Source organism: Gossypium hirsutum, chromosome A12 (genome assembly GCF_007990345.1).
Source record: "Gossypium hirsutum isolate 1008001.06 chromosome A12, Gossypium_hirsutum_v2.1, whole genome shotgun sequence".
NCBI classification, from domain to species: Eukaryota; Viridiplantae; Streptophyta; class Magnoliopsida; order Malvales; family Malvaceae; genus Gossypium; species Gossypium hirsutum.
Window position 1 is genome coordinate 85,408,005 of NC_053435.1, and position 16,844 is coordinate 85,424,848.

General features: G+C 33.1%; 1 non-coding gene across 1 annotated transcript; it reads right to left on the reverse strand.

Moving 5' to 3' along the window:
• Positions 1–12,547: 12,547 nt before the first annotated feature.
• On the reverse strand, positions 12,548–12,654 carry LOC121211866 (small nucleolar RNA R71). Its single transcript, XR_005907083.1, has one exon. It is a non-coding gene; the product is annotated as a small nucleolar RNA R71 (small nucleolar RNA).
• Positions 12,655–16,844: the final 4,190 nt, after the last annotated feature.

Genomic DNA, 16,844 nt, shown 5'->3' on the forward strand with positions numbered 1-16,844 from the left:
TTGGACAAACTCTTCCTCTTGCGTGTATGTGTATTCAAGGTCCGTTTTTAATAATTTTTATGTTTTTGATATTATAGTAGCTTAATCTAGATAGTTTGAGTATTAAATCGTAAAACTGTTAAAGTTTTGAAATATTGTTATTGATGGTTATTGATGTTTTTATGGTTAAATGGGTTAGTTGTAAGCTTAGAATTGATTAAAGACTAATTTGTAAAGTGAAATTTGTTAGTTTTGAAGTTAGGGACTAAAATGAATTATTTCAAAATTAGCATAAAATTTTCGTAATTATTGACAATAGAGAGTTATTATAGGATGAAATAAAGTAATTGAAACTGATAAATTGTAATGAATTCAATAACAAGACGTGTGAATTTAATAAACAATTGAGATGCAAATGGGATGCTATTAAAGTCCCAAAAAGGAAAATGGGCATCGTGGTCAGGGGTCATTCGATAGCTTGAGATCTAGCAGATGTTGCGGATTCTTTGAAACTAGTGTTAGCAGTATCGAGCTAAGATAGTGTTAGCAACCTTAATCTGAAGCTAGTGTTAGCGGCCCGAGAATATCAGTTTGTATGAATAAATGGGTGTTGTGATCAGGATTAATTCGATGACTTGAGATTTTGCATATGTTGTGGATTCTCTAAAGTTAGTGTTAGCAGTATCGAACCAAGCTAATGTTAGCAATCCTGGTCCGAAACTAGTGTTAGTAGCCCAAATACATTGTATAAGTAAACAAATCAATCCCAAGCAATTGAGTTCAAATTATTGTGGCCTTCAAGCAAAAGACAAAAATGGAAATGGTAGTAAGTGATAGTAAACTGATTGGGAAGAATTCTATGAATGGATTTATGCATATTGCAATTGGGATATATTGAAATAGTATGTGCTATATGATAGATTGTTATGTTCTGTACATATATTATAAGCTCATGATATGTAATGTGTTAACCTTTAAACGTATTTGTTGACATGCATTTGAAAGTAACAGATTGCCAAAGGATTTTCATGTTTAATTTCAATATGTTTTAATTGTTTAAATTATTTGAATATTAAGGTAAGTTAAGTAAATTTCGTATGAATTACTAAGCATATGTAATGCTTACTCTGTTTTATTTTCTATTTATGTAGTTGACATTTTGTGGAACAAGTCCATTGGATCATCTCTAAAGTTCACACTACCCACCCATCAATTCAGTAGTCCTTTGATCATTTTGGTCGGTTATAAGTGGCATGTAAATAAGTCTAATGGTTAATAGTTTTGTTGTGTTTTGGTTAGTTAAACCATGTATATGCATATACGCCTTTGATATTTGAGCTTGATCCAGTTGGTAAAATATGATATGTTGAAATGATATTGATATGGTGAATGTATAAGTAATTAATGTTGTGGCATGATTGAAGTTAAATGGATTGTTTGATCTTGTGTATATTTGTTTTGGCAAGTTATAGATGTTGATATGTTTGTTAAACATCTGAATGTTTTAAGGTTGAATTTAGAAACGAATTGTCCACTTAGGACTATTAGTGAGATAATCCGTGATTTGTATATTTGCATGACTATCCACCAGTTATGGTTCGCAAGGCAGTCTACAGATGCTTTGTGTATGTATGAGTTTGCCAAGCCAAATTGCTATAAGTCTATCTGCAGGTGTTATCTGCCACATGTCTTTACGCGGAGTCTAAACACACCGTAATAGGACTATTGGTGAGATGTTTGTACGCGAGACTATTCGGGTTGTATTTGCCCACGAGGTCTACTCGCATTTCATCTGTTTGACATTTGTGTGGGTCAATATAGTGTAAATTATATCGATGTAGGGATTGTAGTAAACCTATTCTAATGGAATTTTTTGTGTGTATGTGATTGCTCTAGTGGCTGTGGTAGCACTCTGTAAGTCTGGCCCGGCGATCAGACTGGGTAAGGGGTGTTACATGTGGCATTAATAACGAAAAAGTTCAATATCATTCATGAATTTGTTTTTTCCTTGTTGGAAAGATGGAAGTTGGAAACACATACATTTCATTTTTCATGCAGGGAAACAAGTATTGCACTAGAAGAGGTTGTTTTTATTAATAGACCTTTCAATAGACAAAGAGACAACAATTTAACTTAGTAACTTTGATGTAGAGTACGAGTGTCATCGATTCTTAGTGTCGTGTCGTCAAAGGAAAACCATAGAAAGGTTTATGGTAGAACCTGATGTACAATGGAGATGGATCAATATGCTATCTCTGAATATAGTGCACATGGTTGGAAAAGCTTGTCACATTCCGCTCAATGCATACAACTACTGAGGAGATGGATCAATATATTATAAAAGTAGCATTAAGTGAGAATTGTGCATAATGAATTCCTTAGTAAAGTAAAATAAGGAATATAGTTGTTAAAAAATGAGGTTTATGAATGCCAAAGAAAGTTTAATTAAGAAGTGTGTTCTGATATATTAATAAAGTAGGGACTAAATTGTAGAGAAGTGAAAAGTTTTGTGACAAGTGTAAATATTCAAAATTTCAAGTGTTGAAATGTAAATATGAGAATTTGATAGACAAAAAGTGAAAATAACCCAATTTCCTGTAACAAAAATATTAATCATGGACCAAATTGAATAAGTGGAGAAATGTGAGGGACTAAATCACAATTTTACCAAAAGTGAATAGTGATTCAAGGATGGAATTGTAGAGAATCATGAATGACAAAAATGGTCATTTCTCAAATTAGAAAATTATCAAGTGTAATAATTATGGAAGAAAAGTGTTGAGAAATGATTAGTTAGATTATAAATAATATTATTTTAGTATTATATTATATTATATTATATTATTTAAATGAATAGATATTTTAGAAGAACCTTGTAGAGAATTCTTCATTCTCTTTTTCTCCATCTCGTGTCCACCTTGGATGAATGAAAAAAAGAAAGTTTGATTTCTTTGGAATTTGGTCCTTTCTATCAAAATTCATCATTTTCACCGAGAAATTAAAAGAATTTCCATAGCCATCAAGATGAAAAAAATGATAAGAAGAATATGGTGAATATAAATATCAACTTGGATTAAAGAAAAATAGAAGTTTTAGGAGAGAGGATCAAGTTAAGGTTTAAAATCAAGAGAACAATGTATGAATATCAATGTTTTATTATGTTTTCATGTTTAATCTTGTTAGATAAGTATGGAAGTGATGATAAAGTATAGATTTCTCATGAAAAGTTTAATGTTTTTGACATGATATTGAAAAGAGAGATAGAGGAAATGATTCATGTAACGACTTGAAAGTCAATAGAGTCGAAAAATGTGGTTTAGAAGATCATTTTCGTAAATCGGGTCCTTGAATATTAAATTAAAATATTTGAAAATTTTTTAGAAAAGAATATTAAAGTTTGTTAATTCAATTTTTCTATTAATTGCTTAATTAAGGTTCAAGGATTAAATTGTAAAGTACAATCGCTATAGATTTTGAATTAGAAAATGTCTTGAAGACTTAAATTGCAATTAACCAAAGGTCTAAAATTGCAATTAGACCATTCCAATATATGTGTTGATGGACGGTTTAATTAAGGGAAATCAAATTAATTAAATTAAGTTTAATTAGGTAATTAAGGTTAAAATTAAAAGTATATGTGGCTTATAAGTGGAAAATGAGAGAATGTTAACACTTTTTCATCTTCTGAACACCAAAACACCATAGGAATAAAGGAGAAAAACCATTTTTGGAAGTTACACATTTGACCCTTGATCAAGTGAGATTCCTAAGTCCTTTTCTTGTAATTTTATGTTTTTAGGTTGTGGGAGATTGATTTAGCTAGCCCTTGTATCAATTTATAAAAATTTTAAAGTTTTTTAAACTTTCCATTGTTTATTTCTTGAATAAATTGGTGTTAAATTGATAGGTTTTAAGCTTAGATGTAAAAATGGGCTAGATTGTAAATTTTAATTTTTAGTTTTCTTCATAAGAACTAAATTAAATATAATGTAAAATTGACAGTAGTAATAATAAATAGGAGGTCTCTAATGGGTATTAATGACATCATATTTCAATTTGGAGCTTTAAATTGAAAATTAGGTTAGTCCCCATTTTAAGGACTAAATTGAATAAATTAAAAAATATGTGTGTAACACCCCTCACCCGTATCCAACGTCAGGATAAGGTTTGAGGAGTTACGGGACTTAAACATTCACAACATGCAAAACTGGGCCACAAAATTTTACCAAAAATTAAAACATCTCGAACACATGCATATCGTCCCTTATATAGGTCTTCGAAACCTATAACATACATTGGGGTGGTTCGGGACTAAATCAAGAACTTTGAAAATATTTGGACAAAAGAACTTTGAAAATATTTGGACAACTTAACTAATTTTCTTGCTTCAGAGAGTCACACGCCCGTGTGGATTGGGCCGTGTGGTCAATTTCAAGGCTATTTTCCAAGCCAATTGTCACCCTTAATTACCTACATACACTTATACATTTTCATAGCAATTGACATGGCATATTTGAGTAATTGTATATTCACAATCAAGACACAAGCATGGTATTCTTACAACAACACATAACATATTACCAACCACGCATGGCAAACAAGCATATGCACATCACCAATATCAGACATAACATGAATAGCTAGATTTATAAGTCAGAATCATTAGCTCACTAAAGACCAATATATTTGGCCAAATTATAATAACCTATGTTATAAAACTAGGTCCCTATACATGCCACTCACTTCATAATTCTAGCATATGTGTTTATACTGTCAAGGTGTTGGCTTGATAGTGTGATGCTGCCTCCGACGATCTCCAACCCCGAGTTAACCTGACAACACTAAAAGAAATGGAAAGGAGGGGGTAAGCTTTATGCTTAGTAAGCTCGCATGAAAATAATAAGCAATTTAGTAACATGCTTTCCATAGTAAAACTATCTCAATTGTACATTTACACATGTTCTGGTTAAGCTATTTTCTTGAGTCGCAGTCACTAAATCATTTATATCTGGAGATGCGGAACTCCAAATTAAGATCTGTAAATTTTTCCAAAAACTATACTCATATATCTTTCCACCATAAGTTTTTCATAATTTTTTGTCTATCCAATAAGTACAGTTTATTATTTAAACTCTCCCCTGTTTTTCTGTTTGACAGCTTCGACCACTCTTCACTAAAATTTAATTATCTTTTGTTACCAAATTCAAACGAGGTTTTAGTTTCTTTCTTCTGAAAAAAAATTCAATAAGGAATCCAACCATATAAATTATGTTCCTTAAATATTTTTTTACAATTTTTAATGATTTTTACAATTCAGAATAGGGGATCACAAAATCAGTCTGAACCAGTCTTACAAAAATATAAATATCTCAAAATAAAGAATTCCTTTGTTTGCTCTGTTTCTTTTATATGAAAATATATTCAATAATCTTTAATTACATATCTCATTCCACTTCTAGTTAAACTTATACTATTTTTTGTGATTTTTCAAAGTCACTCCCTTGCTACTGTTTTAGACTGTTTATCCCAAATTTCATTCCTTCACTAAAATTTCTTATTATCAACTTTCAAGATAATACTTGTCCATATTCATCTTATAAAAAATTCAATCACATATCTAACTCATAATTTAAAACTCATATATTTATATTCCGGTATTATCCCACATTTTTTTTCACGTTAAATTTCATTTAGCAAACTTGTTTCTCCCGGTGAACACTTCGAACCGGTAGTTTTAGCACATAGCTCCACACTATTGGGCTAACATGTAATTGTGGCATACGCACTTAGCGCCACTTTTTAAATTAACATGTATAACCGTGACATATCTACTTAGCACCATGTTACATGTTTAACCGTGGTATATCCACTTAGCACCACGTTAATGAATCAATATATGTAACTGTGGCATCCACTTAGCACCACGTTACATGTATCAATATGTATAATCGTGGTATATCCACTTAGCACCACGTTACACGTATAACCGTGGTATATCCACTTAGCACCAAGTTTTTTCATTTCGAAGGTTCAACCGAGATTTCCTCATTTAATCTCAATTCATCAACCACAAATCACCGTTTGTGTCCATCAATTGAACAATACTAAAACTTATTTCATTTGCACTCTCTTCACAAGTCCATTTCATTTCACATGTCAAACATGTACTCATGAGTTTCGAGTACGTACTTGTGCTATCTCTTAGCACAACCACTCATGCAAACAAGACAATCATATGTAAGATCTCATATTCTCGGTAATCACCCATTTCTTTTAAATATCATATTCCATCAAATTTCTATTAACATCAAATTCAATACAATTATAACAATTTATATTTCATGTATATCAATAATAATATGAATAATAGGCTTATTAAATCACGCGAACTTACCTCGGATCCAGAAATGGCAATTTACCATTATAGTCCACAACCTTGTATTTTCCTGATTTAAGCCCAAATCTCGATTTCCTTGATCTATAATATCACATTTAGCCTACTAATTAATCACACTATTCATATGGGTCTAAAAATCATATTTTTACAAATTTTCATTTTGACCCCTAAAATTTTGCATATTTTCACTTTTTCCCTAAGATTCGGAAATTAAAATTCTTCCTATTTTCTTATGTTTTATGACATTCTAATCGTTTTTCTCTTCTATAGCAACATCAAATTCTCACTCTAACATGTACTTATGAACATTAGGTATTTTTACCAATTATGTCGTTTTACTCGTTTTCATGTAAAATTGCTTAGCAAAAGTTGTTTAACACAATTTTAAGCTTCATATTCTACCATTAAACATAAAAATACATGCATATCATTCATGGGTAAATTTTTAAACATAAATCCTAGCTCAAAATAATGGTAGAAATGAGCAGATCATGTTACCAAGATTTCAAAAATAAATAGAACATTAAAAACGGAGCTCGAAATCACTTACTATTAAGCTTGGAAGCTTGGCCAAACCCTAACCATGGCTGCTCTTGGTACATTCTACTGTAGCAAGAAGAAAGGGACACAATTGGGGTTTAAAATTTGTCTTTTAATTCATTTTACCCCTAAATGACCAAAATGCCCTTTTTACTATTCTTTCAAATTTTACCCAACCAAGGCCATTTTTTTCCAACAAGTTATACAATGGTTTAATTATCATTTGAGGACCTCCCATTTAAAATTTTATGACAATTAGACACCTCTAACATGTAAAACTCAACTTTTGCACTTTTTACAATTTAGTCCTTTTTACTAATTGAGTGCCCAAACGTCAAAATTTTCGAACGAAATTTTCATGAAATCATTCTGTGAAATCGTAGATCATAAAAATATAATAAAAATGAAATTTTTCTCATCAGATTTGTGGTCCCGAAACCACTGTTTCGACTAAGCCCAAAATCGGGATGTTACAATGTGTGACTTTGTAATTGTTTGTGATTTGAGCTGCAATTTAATATTATGCATTGTCTATAAACAGCCTAAAATTTTAGTGGTGTCAAAATAGTGATTCGAGATCACTAAATTCAACGACTGAGATTAGGAAATTAAAATAAAATAATATTTAGAAGTGAGAGAGATGTTAGAAATATTTTAAATATGTGAAATTAAAATTTAAAGAGAAATTATTAAATAAATTAAGTTAAAAACGAGGTATCGAGACCTCAATCTCGTAAAACCAAGCTGAAAATATTTTTATAAATATTTATGGAGTGTTAGTAATATGATGTCAAAATTTTGTTAGAAAATTTTATCGTTTGGGTGGTTAATTAAATACAAAGGACTAAATTGTAAAGGTGTAAAACTTGTGAAAGTGATTAAATAGCTTAAGTGTCTAATGAGGAAGGGCCTAAAGATAAAATTTTCCTAAAGAAGATATTTTGGACGGAAATAGCTGAGAAAAAGTCAGGAAATTAGTGAAATAAGGGCAAAATTGGAATATTGCCAAGATTAACTAAATAAAGTTAGGACTAAATTGGAATTATCTGGGTTTTTCTTCATTTTTCTTCTTTCTCATCAGATAAAAACGCCATAGGAGGCCTGGAACAAGCTGGTTTTTCATATTTTGCATCATGTGAATTTAATTCTTGTTTTTTCTTTGTAATTTGTGTTTTTAAGACTTTTACAACTAGGTCCTACTATTAAATTCATTTGTTTTTTATTCTATGAGTGAAATTGAAAGTTTCCATGAATAATTTATGAAATTTTATGATGATTTAGCATGGATTTGAAGTTTTAATCTTATTATATAATGATTTTATTAAGCAATTTTAGTGGAAATTGATTTTTACGACCTAATTGTGAAAAATTTTGGAATTAAGGTCTAATGCTGAAATTTTGATTTAAAAAGGTTATGAAGTAGTTTAAAGTAATGGAATAAAGTGTTAATTGAGAAACATTAGTTCAATTGGAGGGTTAATTGAGTAGGGACTAAATTGTAAAATTGTAAAATTTAGGGTAAAAGTGAAATTTTGAAAATTAAAGTGCATAAGCTGTAAATTATAGTATAATTTGAATAAATATTAATGAATAAATGGAAAAAATTTATATTATGGATCAAGAAATCGAGGATAAACGAGGAAAAGAGAAAATTTCGGAATAGTTCCGGAAATATCTACAACTACTGCAAATTGTTCCGGGTGAGTTCGTACGGTTAAATTATTAAATTTAAATATTATTTTATGAATGGTTATTAATATTTGTGTATGGTAATTGTTGAAAATAAGTAAATTATGTACAAAAGTTACGAAATTGAATTGAGTATTTCGAAGGAACGGAGCACAGAAAATGAGTACGATCGTTCAGTGAAAAAGATGAATTGACGGTAAATTACCCAAGTAAATCGAGATTCATCATTTGTTGCGAATTCTCGTGTTTGGTTTTCGTTTAGCTCTTACGAGCTTCCGTTAACTCATATGAGTTTTGAGTTTCAGTTAACCCTTTTGGGGTTTCAGTTCAGCTCTGATGAGCTTCAGTTAGCCTTCGGGCTTCCATTTAGCACTTGTGTGCTTCAGTTAGCCTTCGGGCTTTTGTTTAACACTTGTGTGCTTCAGTTAGCCTTCGGGTTCTGTTTAGCACTTATGTGCTTCAGCTAGACTTCGGGCTTCAAATCACGATGTACTCAAATCCGTAAGCCGTTCCTTGAATGGACAAGTTGGTAAGTCGGCAAATGTAATGTGTGGAAAAATAAATGTAAGTAATGTTATTATCATTATTATTGAGCTCAATTAAGTAAATTTTTTTTAAAATTAGATTATGAATTACAGGATGAAAGTAACTTACTTGAAATGTCCATATGATTTGAATTTTGGAAAACTAATATTTGGTAAGATTTATAGTTAAAGCCGACGAACTTACTAAGCTATAGTCAGCTTACTTGTAATGTTTATTGCTCTTTGTAGATTAACGGGAGGGTCAGAGAATTGGATCATCACACTCAAGTCACACAATCTCGATTTTCCTATAGATTTTGTTATAAATATTTTAAATGGTTTATATGGCATGTATTGGAGCTTATATGACTATATTTTGTATTAACTCATGAATATATTAGTGAAGTTAATATAAGTTGATATATGATATGAATGGAAATTAACTAAGATGTTTAAATACTACTTGAAAGTATGAATGGATATAATGTTAGATAAAATAAGGACTAGTGATATTGTTATGAAACGAATGTGATTTGGATGAAGATTGTATTTATTGAGTTGTTGTTTGTGTTGAATTGGTTGTAAATTTGTAATTGCAGGGAAGGTTAGATGTTTATAAATGGGTTATATTGAGTTTTTTTAAAATAATAATAATAAAATAAATAAACAAAAAAAGTAATTATATAACAAAAAAGAAATTCCGAAGTACTTGAATAAGTCATTATTCATTTATAATACATGATTTAGGCTTTAAGGGTTCATAAAAGAGACTTAATGATTTAATTTTAATATGTTTGTTGTTTATTCATGAATTGTTTGTAAATTAATCAATATGTTCGATAATGCCTCGTAACCCTATTCCGGCGACGATTTGGGGTTAGGGGGTGTTACATTGTCAATTTATTATTAGTAGCTAAAAACAATGCAGAACCATCAAAAGGGAAATGAAAGGCGAAAGCTAACGACGAGTGACGCGAGCTTTCGATTTGTATTTCTATTGCCCTCTTCAATTTAATTATTGCTTATTCATGTTAAATTACATGAATTAGTTATGAGGTAAGTATATAATGTTTGTATGAGTTAAGATGAGATGTTTGATATGGTATATCGAGATAGAGGACTAAATTGAATAGAATAGAAAGTTGCATGACTTATCTAATATATGAAGTTGATATGAAATTTGGTTGAGATATGTTATATACATTAGTGGAATAGTGAACTGATGATGAATTGAGATTGACAAAATGTGAATTGAACGTATAATGAAATTGGAATTTGGTTGCCTATTAAATATACAGGTCATATTTCGGTTCATTCGATGATGTATTGTGTGTGCCAATATAATTGTTTTGGCTTGTTGATAAGTCGTAATTTATACATATTTTTATTCCATTCTTAGCATATTTTTGGATGAATTATCATCAGATTTGTGGAATTCGATGCTCCTAATCCTTTAATTTCATGTTTTATACTTAGGTGAGCATAGGAGAGTAAAAAGAGCGAGAAACGGGCCAAAAATGGAGAAAATGGGTCAACGTGGGAAATCAACACGGCTTGGACTTCTTCACATGGGTAGACCACACACCCATGTCTATTTAACAGATTATAACACGGCCTATGCCACACCACATGGCTGTGTCACACGGGCGTGTCCCTGTCGAGCCAAAGTCTAGTCCTATTCGGAAAAAAGTCACTCTTGAGGGTTTTGAAGCATTCTAAAGCCTATATAAACACCCCAAGAGGTACCTAGAAAAGACACACAGAGTAGGAGGCATGGAATTACTCGAAGAAAGCCGATTGATCCATCTCAGAAGCCGGATTCTCCTTCAAGATTGAAGATCTCCCTTCAATTTCCTTCAGGGGTTTTTGGGTTTTCTTTATGTCTTGTTATCATTATTCTTCTGAGATGTTTTCTTTTACACATATGAACTAAATCCCCAAAATACCTAAAGGGGATGAAACCTAAGACGGATCTTGTTAATTTCTGAATTATATGATAAATACTTGATTTGTTCTTAATTATGTGTTCTTAATTCTTGCTTTAATATTTCAGGATATTGATTCAAGTATCGATGTGCTTATTCAGAGGAGCAAAAGTCCCTGTCTAAGAGTAGATCTAGCATAATTAAGCGGAGTTGATTGCACCCCTAGACATAGGGCGACATAAATCTGCCAGATTAGGGTCAAACCTAATAAGGGAATCCATAGATCGAATTAATGCAACACTAGGGGTTTTAATTAGAAAGAGATTTCAATTAATCAACCTAGGGTTAGACGTTGTTAGTCTCGAGAGAGATAATAATATAAATTAGGGATTTCTACGGATCGAGTCAAGTGAATAAATCGTCTAATTCAGAGTCAAATAACAAGTGAAGTCTAGGTGGATTCTTCCTTGGGTATTGTCTAAATCAATTAGTTTTCCCAAAAGTATTTCCCCAATTTACTTCCTATGCATTCTTAGTTTAGTTAATTAGTTTAGATAAAACAAATCCCCTTATTTTTAGGCTAGATAATAAAAAGAAGGTTAATACTAGTACTTTTAGTTCCTGTGAGTTCGACATTCCGGTCTTGCTATAAGCTATACTATTGTTCGATAGGTGCGCTTGCCTTTATCGTGATAATAGTTAGTTTTCAAGTACGATCAATCATAAATATAAAACTTATCACTCATACACCAAGTTTTTGGCGCCGTTGCCGGGGAACTAAGATATTGGGAACGCTTAATTTTTATTACTTTAGCCATTTATTTTATTGTAATTTAATTTTTATTTTTATTTTTATTTTGTTTATATTACTAAATTTTCTTTTATTTACTTCTGGTAGGTTTTTATAGTTTATGACTAGAAGAAACTCGTCAGGACCATTACTTTTTGATAGTGAGATCGAAAGCATAGCTTGCAGAAATAGAAAAGAAATAAGGCGAAGCCTACAACACATAGAGAAAGGGCAAGAGGACGATAGTCAAACTACAACCGAGGGGATGGCTAAAAATCATAATAATCAGCTACCTCATGTGGTTGCCACATATCCAATAAATCAAAATCTTGCTCCTCATTCTATGTATGATTATGCTAAACCTAATTTAACAGGAGCTGAATCGAGTATAGTTAGGCCTGCTATTGCTGCAAATAATTTTGAACTGAAACTTAACAAGATTCAAATGATACAACAGTTTGTTCAGTTTGATGGTTTGCAGGATAATGATCCAAACACTCATTTGGCGAATATTTTGGAGTTCTGCGACACTTTTAAAATCAATGGCGTTTTTTATGATGCCATCCACCTTCGGTTATTTCCCTTTTCATTAAGGAATAAGGCTAAACAGTGGTTGAACTCATTACCACGAGGGTCAATCACTACTTGGAAACAAATGACCAAAAATTTTTTACTTAAATATTTTTCGCCGGCTAAAACTGCTAAATTAAGGAATGATATCTCTTCTTTTGTGCAGATAGATCTAGAAACACTCTATGATGCATGGGAGAGATACAATGATCTATTGAGAATTTTTCTTCACCATGGGTTACCTCTATGGTTGCAGGTTCAGACTTTTTACAACGGTGTGAACCCCTCAACATGGCAACTTATTGACGCAGCCGCTGGTGGTACTTTAAACAACAAAACACCTGAAGAGGCTCACGATTTTATTGAAGAGATGTCACTAAATAACTATCAGTGGCAAGTCATGAGAACAAAGCAGACAAAAGCAGTCGGTGTTTTCAACCTCGACGCGGTCACTATGCTATCTAACCAGATAGAACTTTTAAATAAAAAGATTGAGGGTTTATATGGTCTTATTCAGGTACATCCAGTGATGTGGTACGATGCAAATGAAAGAGGAGTGCACACAGAATATCAATCTTTCAACCCTAGCATCAAGGAGGAACAAGTTCAATATATGGGTAATAATAATTCTAGACCTCAAAATAACCCATACAGTAACAATTATAATGTAGGTTGGAGGAACCATCCCAATTTCTCGTGGGATGGTCAAGGAAATCAAAGGCCACAACATCCCCCAAGTTTTCAACAACCACTTTACCAGCAGGAAAAGAAGCTGAACCTTGAAGAGATGCTAACAAAATTTATCTCGATGTCAGAAACTCATTTTTAGAATACCGAGATAGCACTTAAAAATCAACAAGCGTCGATCCAAGGGCTCGAAACCCAGATAGGCCAACTTGCCAAACTAATCTCTGAACGGCCACAAGGTAGCTTGTCGAGTAATACTGAATCAAACCCAAGGGACTAACTCAATGCGATTACCGTTTGAGATAAGGAAGGGTTAGTTGAACCTAAACCAGAACCGAGGCAAGAAATTGTGGTAAGTAAAGGTAAAGGTAAGGTGGACCACAATGAGCAAAAATCGGTAAGTAGAGAGTACAAACCTCGTGTGCCATACCCCAGTGCGACAAGGAAAGACCACACGGATGAACAATTTGGTAAATTCCTTAAATTATTAAAGAAATTACATATTAATTTACCGTTTATTGAAGCTCTTTCGCAGATGCCGAATGCAGTTAAATTTTTAAAGGAGCTTTTAGCGAATAAGAGGAAGTTGGATGAGGCGCCGCATGTAAAGTTGAACGCAGTTTGCTTAGCCATTCTACAGAATAAGCTACCCAACAAGTTGAAAGATCTAAGGAGTTTTACGATTCCTTGTTTAATTGGTAGTTTAAATGTTAACAATGCTTTGGCTGATTTAGGGGCTAGTATTAATGTCATGCCCTATAAAATGTTTAAACAACTAAGTCTTGGGAAACCCAAACAAACTAGGATGAGCATTCAATTGGCTGATAAAATCATTAGATTTCCTAGGGGTATCATTGAAGATGTTCTTGTTAAAATCGATAAATTTATATACCCAGTAGACTTTGTTGTTCTAGATATGGAAGAGGATAGTAACATACCTTTGATTTTAGGACGACCCTTTTTAGCAACTGCTAGAACTATTATTGACGTTGGTACAGGAGAATTGACACTTCATGTAGGCGATGACATGATCACTCTCCAAGCTCGTGATTCTGCTAAAATATCTAGCAATTGAGATGATTCTTTAAGCTTGGTAAATTTAAATAACGTTACAACTCAAACTTCTTTGCAGGAGCCCCTTAGGAAGAACGTGATGGAGCCTAATCCACGCCACGAAAACAGGCCGACTCATTAAGAACGAAGACTTCAGATGAATGGCGAACACCTGTCAAGGAGAAACCAAAAGCACACAAAAAATCGAAGCGACACCACGATGAGTATAGGGATGAAACAAAGCAAATTAAAGTTGGAGACAAAGTATTGTTACATGAAAATGAGCCCCGAATTGCTACTTTAGAGCATAATACGAATAGAGTGACTCCCTTCACGGTAATGAACATCTTCTCACATGGTATAGTCGAGGTAACACATACTGTATTTGAAACTTTTAAATACTCGACTCAAACCTTATTTTGATAAAATTGATAGCAGAGGTGAGGAGTTTCAACTCCTCAATCCACCGTAATCACACGAAAGTGAGGTAAGTCAAGCTTAGACTATAAATAAGTACTTCTCGAGAGGAAACCCGAGCACTAACAGTGTTGATTTTGTTAAAATTTTAGTTTTTTAACATCTAAATTATTAACTGAGTCCTTGAATGTAACAACCCGATTTAGGGCCTAGTTGGAACAATGGTCTTGAGGCTACAAATTCGAAGATAGAAGAATTATTTTTATTATTTTTATAAGGTTATAGTACGATTATATTAGTGCATGAAAAATTTGGTGAGTTAATTTTAATATTTTCAAGCTCGATTGCGAAAAAGGACTAAATCGCATAAAAGACAAAAGTTACATTTTAGTACCCAAAGGTGCCAAATAGATAGAGAATTAAAATTAGGAGTATTTAAAGGGCATTTAGACCCTATTGGAATAGGTTGGCCGGCCATAAGACAAGAAAATAGATGGTCAACATGTTAGGTATTTTGATGACCTCATATGTAAATAATACAACTATATCGTTAAATGCATGTATTCTATTGTTATTGATTTGATATAGCATGAGTTTCTAGAATTTGAACTAAGTATATGTATTTATGATCGAGAAAGTCGAAAGATCCAATAAGAACCCCAGGAAACAAACCAGCTATTCATGCCATGACATTGGGTTATGTGAGAACCAGTATAAGACCATGTCTGGGACATGGAATCGGCATTGAGACTAGGGCTAGTGTAAGACGTGTCTGGGACATGCATCAGCCACATTATGATAGCCAGTGTAAGACCATGTTTGGGACATGGCATCGGCGTAGAGATGAATGCTAGTGTAAGACATGTCTGGGACATGCATCAGCCTCGATGATGATAGCCAGTGTAAGACGTGTCTGGGACATGCATCGGCTAAGTTTAGTGCTAGTGTAAGACATGTCTGGGATATACATCAGCACATATACACGAGAACTAGTGTAAGTCCATGTCTGGGATATGGCATTGGCCTCGATGGAGATAACCAGCGTAAGACCATGTCTAGGACATGGCAGCGGCAACGTAACCCATGTTTGAGGCTTATAGAATATCTAGTAGTATTCCAAAAGGTCAAATTTAAGGGTTAAGAAAGAGATTTAATAAGGAAAGTATGATAATGTTGTAAGAGTTACAAGTACCTATTTGGCAGGCATGGGTAATGTGCTCGATTAGAAAATATGATTGAGTTAATGGTAATGAGTAAGTCCAGTTTATACTTACCTTTGAGCTATGAGCATAATTGATAAATGGTGAAGTTGTTGTTGTGTATATATTTATATGCAACTTACTAAGCTTTATGCTTACTCTTTTTCCTTCCCTTTTCTTTCAGTACTGCCATTTTTCTCGAGGATCCCTTGAAGTCAGAGATATCGATCACACTATCAGCCGTAATACTCGGTATAGTTGGATTTATATTTTTGATTATGGCATGTATAAGGCTAGACTAGGGAGTTGCATTATTGAGAATTGTTTATGTATATTGGCTTAAGATAAAAGCCCTTCATTTTGTATTAAGCCTAGATAATGGCTATTATTCATTTTGGAAAATGTATATGATGTTCCTTCTATGGATGAATTGATGTATTTTGGGATGGAATTAGCATATTGAAAAGATCTTGTGTAGATTGTGCAAATTGGGTAACAAAATGGCTTGGAAGATAGCTTAGTTTGTCCACACGGGCAAGACACACGGGCGTGTGATTAGACTGTGTGTGACACACGGCTCACCCCCATAGGTGTGTGTTATGGCCGTGTGTCTCCCTGCACTTAAACTTTTAAATCAGTATTGTCCATGGTTAGGCTACACGGGCGTGTGCCATAGCCGTGTCTATAAGTCAGTATTGCCGCCCACGGGTAGGCCACAAGGGCGGGTGTCATGGCCTTGCCCTAAAGTCAATCTCAGACACAGGCTGAGGACGTGGGCGTGTCCCGAGTCACACAGGCGTGTGGAACCCTAAATCATGAATTTCACCAAGTTTTTCTTAAATTCTTAGTTAAGTCTAAATCGTCTCGAATGTATGTTTTGGGCCTCGTAAGCCCATTCAAGGAACTAATTGCTTATGTAAGTAAAAGTTTTAAAATTTATCAAAATTTTACCGCTCGGTTTTGTATAGTTGATTGAGTTAAGTCAGGTAACACCTCGAACCATGTCTCGACGTCGGATATGGGCGAGGGGTGTTACATTGAACACATGTTTTCCAAATCCACACGGCCAAGCAC